Below are 7,814 nucleotides of genomic sequence, written 5' to 3'. Positions count from 1 at the left end.
TGGGGGGTGGGGTCTGGATGGAATGCTCTTCAGAGAGTGGGTGCAGGATTTCATGGGCCGAATGGCCTCTTTCTAAACTGTAGGGATTCTATGATTTTATGTGTTCAGGTGTTTTTGGAAAAATCAGTCTCCTCAATTCATTTCTCCCATGTGCTACTTTAATTGCAGAAACACTTTCAAGCAATCAAACTGGCTTATGTAATTCCTTTTCATAAAGTCAGACTGTCAAAGTTTAGACTTTATAAACAATAAAAGGACCACATATTTTTCAATTATGTGGTGATAAACTGAAATAGAACTTGGACTGCTGTAACTGGTTTAACTGGAAAATGTTGAAATTTGAAAATCAAGTAGTTATACTGCATACTGTACATTGTTAAGCTATGTGATATAATGATGCTTTATGAAGCAGTAAGGGGGAGAGAATTTGAGACTGGGCAAAAAAGGTAACTAACTCAACTGATGTGGAATCATGGTTACATCCCAGTACGCTAACGAATGGGATATATCACCAGTGATGCCTCCTGAAGTCCAGACAGACTTGGAAATCAGAGCAAGCCAGCATGATTCTAAGAATGCTTTCTCCTATCTAACTCTGCATATAGTAGAAATACTTATTAAAACATTCCTGTTCACTGGCATGAATGCAGTTACTTCTTTCTGTGCAACCTCACAATTCTGAATGTACTCCTCCACTACATCTTGACTCCACAATTATCCATTCCCTATTTATTTGCCAATATTCTTGACTCCCCATCCTGGTTAGCTTCCTCTTCTGACCACTAGGTTGGCCCTTACCAAGCTTTTCTCCTTAACCTAATTCTGCCTTTGCCCTCCTTGCTCCTGAATCTTGATTCGTTAGCCTCGCATCTTTGCCAGTTTGTGATCACAGCCTCAGGATTTTATGTGATCCTGATCTCTAGTCATTTCCAAAGCTTGATTCCTGGCTCAATCGCAACAACTAGACCTCATAACAGAAAGTAAAAAACAATCTGATTTTGCAGACATCTTCACTAATGGGCTGCAATTTCATAACACCTCTATTATAATAAACTCAAACAGCAATATCTTGGTTGCAGTGAATGTACTCTGTATTCCAAACACTTCTCTGCATTAAAGACAATTTGTTTATGTTTCTGGAAAAGCATTTTCATGCTGCTGCAGTGGAATATTTAAGTTAATGCTATCAAATTTTATTTGTACATATTTTTGTTAGTTTGTCATTCATTATATCTACACTGTTAAGGGCTGTACGCCACTTTGTTTGGTATATATTAAACATCTCGTTTTAAATTCTTAGTTTAAATTATTAAGCTAATTTTTAATTATATGATTCAACTAATTGTCTGTGATAAGTTAGCAACCAGCGTGTCAGTAAATTAATGGATTAAGGTTGATTACTATTTAAAGTGTTTTAGAATTTGAATATATGGCTTAATAGTTCACAATTCAAAATATCAGACATATGACAATTTTCAACTCTTATCTATCATGGCATTCACTGGTCATTCATTTATAATAATTTTATTGCAGTTATAAATATACCACAATGAAAAATATATATTGGTGCTTGTAACATTCAGACTTCAATGATTGCATATCTATAGATATATTTGGTATGCAGATTGAAATTTGCTGAAGTCTTTATCTCTTGTAACCAGCAAAACAGCAAACAATGCAGCAATATAAAATAGGAAGGAAAATGGTGCCAATTTTTATCCCCAAAAAGAAAACAGTAGTAACGCCTATTCCTTCTTGGCCACCTTCCAAATTTCACGCTGTGGGGAGTCATCTTACCAGTGGAAAGCAGCCAGTGAGGTGGGGACCCCAAATAAGGCAGTTAGTATCACCAGGAGAAGCAAACATAAAGAAGACATTGTGGCAGATAGTCAGAAACAATGCGAGATTCATTTGAGCTGTTTGGAATTAGGTTCTTGCTATAGTACAGAAAAAGAAGCTACCCGTTTTGTGAGTTCTTGCTAAGTGTTTAAGTTATTTTCTATTCTTAAATTTTAACATAGTATACACATTGGTGGGAAAGCAAATAAAATATACAAAATGCAACAAAAGTAAGTGAATAATAAATTTAAATAACTAAAACTCATTAACAATAGCAGTTCAGGTGATGTGTCAAAGCTGCAACATGTGGAACTGCTGGAAACCATTATCATCCAGGGTAAACACATTTGTTGCAAGGCCCTGAAGTTTAAGGAACTTTAGTTCTGAGTTTATGAACTGCAAGTTCACCAGGAAACAGTGACACTACTTTGGACTGGGAGTTCTGACTCAGTCAGTGGTCATACAGGACAGTGTGACTATGAGTGAGACACATAATGTGACCAAAGGGCAGGAGCGCAGAAGCGTCTGCTGGATTGTCATTAAGGTTTGAGATTACTTCAGCCTGTTTAGAAAATAGCAGAGGCTGCAGGATGGATGTGCAAACTGATCATGGCACTGTGGTACAGGAAGCCATTCAGTTGAGTGGAGGAACAAGAAATATAGTAGTAGTAGTAGTAGCAGTAATAGTAGCAGTAGTAGTAGGTGAAGAGGGAGATTGACATCATTCTTTGCAGGAAAGAGCAAGTATCCAAACTTCCTGCCTAGTACCAGGTTTCAGAACATCCGCTTAAGGAATTTGTCGTGCGAAGGGGAAGGTCTAGCAGAGTCAAATAGTCAAAGAGTCATAGATTCATACAGCATGGAAACAAGTTATTCAATCCAATAAATCAATATCGACTATAATCCCAAATTAAACTAGTCCCGCCTTCTTGCGCTTGATTTCATATCCCTCCAAACATTTCTTATTCATGTACTTATTTAAATGTATTTTAAACATTGTAATTGTACCCACATCTATCACTTCCTCTGGAAGTACATTCCACACATGAACCACTCACTGTGTAAAAGAATCTTTGTAGATTAGATTAGATGATTTACAGTGTGGAAACAGGCCCTTCGGCCCAACAAGTCCATACCGACCCTCCGAAGAGCAACCCACCCAGACCTATTCCTCTACATTCACCCCTTCACCTAACACAACGGGCAATTTAGCCCATAACCTAACCTGCACATTTTTTGGACTGTGGGAGGTAACCAGAGCACCTGGAGTAAACCCACGCAGACACGGGGAGAATGTGCAAACTCCACACAGTCAGTTGCCTGAGGTGGGAATTGAACCCGGGTCTCTGGCGCTGTGAGGCAGCAGGGCTAACCACTGTGCCGCCATGTAGTAAAGGGTTTATGTAGATACTAACTGGTAGAACGAGAAAGGTGCTTCTGCACAATATGGGAAGCTAGGCATTAAAGTGAAAAGCAGAACTTCAAAGGTTATTATCACTGGACTATTCCTTAGCCGTGTGTAAGTTGGCATAAGGTACATAAAATTTGACAGATAAATATATAAGCTGAAAAATGTGTTGCTGGAAAAGCGCAGCAGGTCAGGCAGCATCCAAGGAGCAGGAGAATTGACGTTTCGGGCATAACGCCTTCTTCAGGAATGAGGAAGGTGTGCCAAGCAGGCTAAGATAAAAGGTAGGGAAGAGGGACTTGGGGGAGGGGCGTTGGGAATGCGATAGGTGGAAGGAGGTTAAGGTGAGGGTGATAGGCCGGAGAGGGGGTGGGGGCGGAAGGTGTTCTCTGAAACGTTCCGCAAGTAGGCGGCCTGTCTCCCCAATGTAGAGGAGGCCACATCGGGTGCAGCGGATGCAGTAAATGATGTGTGTGGAGGTGCAGGTGAATTTGTGACGGATATGGAAGGATCCCTTGGGGCCTTGGAGGGAAGTGAGGGGGGAGGTGTGGGCGCAAGTTTTGCATTTCTTGCGGTTGCAGGGGAAGGTGCCGGGTGTGGAGGTTGGGTTGTTGGGGGGTGTGGACCTGACGAGGGTGGCGCGGAGGGAGTGGTCTTTCCGGAACGCTGATAGGGGAGGAAAAGATATCCTTGGTGGTGGGGTCTGTCTGGAGGTGGCGGAAATGACAAAGAATGATACGATGTATCTGGAGGTTGGTGAGGTGGTAGGTGAGGACCAGTGGGGTCCTGTCCTGGTGGCGATTGGAGGGGCAGGGTTCAAGGGTGGAGGAGCGGGAAGTGGAGGCGATGCAGTGGAGAGCATCGTCAACCACGCCTGAAGGGAAATTGCGGTCTTTGAAGAAGGAGGCGATCTGGGTTGTTCGGTATTGGAATTGGTCCTCCTGGGAGCAGATGTGGCTGAGGTGAAGGAATTGGGAATATGGGATGGCGTTTTTACAGGGGGCAGGGTGAGAGGAGGTGTAATCTAGGTAGCTGTGGGAGTCGGTCGGTTTATAGTAAATGTCCGTGTTGAGTTGGTTGCCCAAGATAGAAATGGAGAGGTCTAGGAAGGGGAAGGAGGAGTCTGAGACGGTCCAGGCAAATTTGAGGTCGGGGTGAAAGGTGTTAGTAAAGTGGATGAACTGTTCAACCTCCTCGTGGGAGCACGTGGTAGCGCCAATACAGTCATCGATGTAGCGGAGGAAAAGGTGGGGGGTGGTGCCAGTGTAGCTGTGGAAGATGGACTGTTCCACATATCCTACGAAGAGGCAGGCATAGCTGGGGCCCATGCGGGTGCCCATGGCTACTCCTTTGGTTTGGAGGAAGTGGGAGGCCTGGAAAGAGAAGTTGTTCAGAGTGAGGACCAGTTCAGTCAGTCGAAGGAGGGTGTCAGTGGAAGGGTACTGGTTGGATCGGCAGGAAAGGAAGAAGCGGAGGGCTTTGAGGCCTTCGTGATGGGGGATGGAGGTGGATAGGGACTGGATGTCCATGGTGAAGAATGGGATATATCACTGGTGATATATCCCATTCGTTAGCATACTGGGATGTAACCATGATTCCACATCAGTTGAGTTAGTTACCTTTTTTGCAAACAGTCTGTTGACTGGTCTTGTGTACAGCCCAGTCTCAAATTCTCTCCCCCTTACTGCTTCATAAAGCATCATTGTATCACATAGCTTAACAATGTACAGTATGCAGTATAACTACTTGATTTTCAAATTTCAACATTTTCCAGTTAAACCAGTTACAGCAGTCCAAGTTCTATTTCAGTTTATCACCACATAATTGAAAAATATGTGGTCCTTTTATTGTTTATAAAGTCTAAACTTTGACAGTCTGACTTTATGAAAAGGAATTACATAAGCCAGTTTGATTGCTTGAAAGTGTTTCTGCAATTAAAGTAGCACATGGGAGAAATGAATTGAGGAGACTGATTTTTCCAAAAACACCTGAACACATAAAATCATAGAATCCCTACAGTTTAGAAAGAGGCCATTCGGCCCATGAAATCCTGCACCCACTCTCTGAAGAGCATTCCATCCAGACCCCACCCCCCAACCTATTTTATAAACTTCTAAAATGGTACCCCCTCCTAAGTCCCAGCGTCTCCTAATAACTCAACCCTTCCAGTCCCAGTAACATCCTTGTAGATCTATTTTGTTTCCTTTCCAATTTAATAATATCCTTCCTATAGCAGGGCGACCAGAACTGTACATAGTATGCCAGATGTGAGTTAGGAGAAGATGGCTGTGAGCTCTCTCCACCTCAAAGATTTGAGGCGGGGGTGAGAAGAAAGGAAGATCTTTGCAGAACGTGCACGATCACAAACATAAAGGGGTTGAGAATAGCCAATCTTTGAGGTGGAGAGAGTTCACAGCCATCTTCTCCTAACTCACATCTGGAATACTATGTACAGTTCTGGTCGCCCTGCTTTAGGAAGGATATTATTAAATTGGAAAGGAAACAAAATAGATCTACAAGGATGTTACTGGGACTGGAAGGGTTGAGTTATTCGGAGACGCTGGGACTTAGGAGGGGGTACCATTTTAGAGGTTTATAAAATCCAGAAAGACATAGTTAAGGTAAATAGCAAAAGTCTTTTCCCTACTTAGACTTTGGTTGACAGAATGGTTCTAAGTCTGCTGGGAGATGATCTGGAGTGAACAGTAATCTATGAACCAACAATGAAGACACAGGAACAGGTAAACATTTAGGAAAATCTAATTGATTCCTTTTGGGATCAGGAACCATTCAGTCAACCAAAGTCGAAGTAGGGAAAAGACCTTTGCAATGTTTATTGAACAGAATTTGAAACCAAAACGCTGGTTTGAGATTAACAATTTCTTTTACACTGAAAACTCTGAATTTTCAGAACAGATATCTGTGAGTCAACAGCTTGACCAGGACTACATTTTCATGCATTCTTAATGAAGAAATTTAATTGAACACTCTCTTGGAAAGATTTCATGCAAAATAAATTTCCCACGGGATGTGATTTGTACATGTCCTATTTTGGGAATCAGGCCAAGTTCTACTCATCCTGGATCCCAAAACGACTGCAATTGATAACTTAATTTGCTTTGTAACTTTATTATAACCTTCTCTTTGGGCAGAATGATGTTTCAGGTCCAGCTCAAAATAACTACTTTACCTGTTCTACAAGGAATGACACCAAATTAGCAGAGATAGATGATAATGCAGATGTGTCCATCAGGCACAGGAAAGCAAGCTTGAAAAGCAGATAAATGGCAAATTGAAATCAACATAACAAAGGTGGTCCATTTTGACAGGCAAAGGGAGTTTATCATTCCTTGGAGAACAAAAAGTTAAATGGTGGAGATAAGCAAACTGTTATGGTAATACTTGAAAACTCATGGCATGATCTCATTTTTTAAGGCTTTTAATGTAAGAAAGGGTTGCATTTAATGACCTCCACAATTGTAGATATTTTTAATTGACCAGTCAATGACACACCTTTGCAATAGGTGGGACATGAACATAGTTCTCCTAGCCCAGAGGTGGGGAAACTACCACTGCACCACCCCTTCATATATGGGACTGGATGGATAATTAGTTGAGTGCAGTAAACACTCCTCACTGTGATGATAATGCAATAAAGAAGGAGCTTATAGGAAACATACTTAGGACGAATGTAGTCCTAACAGTCTCTGTAGTAATATAAGTCATATTCATGTGATTTGTAAATAGTTGCAATAAACCTCATATTGTTTGCTCAACTAGACTCTTCTTTTGACAAGAAAGGTAGATATCTTAAGTCACTTTTGGTATGAAGGAATTCACACAAAATACCCTATGGGTTAGATGATGGGGCAGGGAAATACTGAATCAGATGGAAAGGTGGTGGGTCTCAGCTGCCTTTCCACTTCCACCCAAATTAGTTCCGTGGCTGGTAGGGTAATGCATGGCCTTCCTGGCTTGTCATCAGTTGAGGGTGTAAATCATTCGGCTGAAAGTTCTTCACAGGGTCTTTAAGGTCTGATCAAAATTAATACAAGAAGCCAGGTACACTTTGATATAAAGCAAGTTTATTACCTTAATCTACTTTAGAAATATGCAAGCTACTAGCTTCAACTATTTTAGACATATTCAACAAGCAAGTGTCACTCCCTTCTGCCTGTTGGACACTCCTGAGTTACAGCTGGCACTCAGAACTCCCATCTCAAATTCCATGGCACCATCCCAATGGTGAAAAGTCATGGCCCCAGTCTCATGAACTGGTCTGATTGAGAAAGACCAAAGAGTGGACAGCATCCCTGATATTAATACTGTTCTGGTTAGATACTGTATCACCATTTCATCGTACTTCAATACTTCCCCAACCCTCAAAAGGAGATGGAAAAACAAGTCCAGCTGGCCCTACTTAGACTGCACAAACAGACAGTTCCCACCAACCCTCAAGGTCAGGCAGCTTCCATCTCGTCAAAGCAGAATGGTTTTGCATTAGGACTATTATTCATGTACTTTGCTGTTTACTTCAGTTGCTTATTATCATGTCCAATTTATCCTT

The sequence above is a fragment of the Chiloscyllium plagiosum genome, chromosome 18, assembly GCF_004010195.1.
Source record: "Chiloscyllium plagiosum isolate BGI_BamShark_2017 chromosome 18, ASM401019v2, whole genome shotgun sequence".
Taxonomy (NCBI): Eukaryota; Metazoa; Chordata; class Chondrichthyes; order Orectolobiformes; family Hemiscylliidae; genus Chiloscyllium; species Chiloscyllium plagiosum.
The sequence above is the reverse complement of the archived record's forward strand: the minus strand, read 5'-3'. Positions refer to the sequence as shown.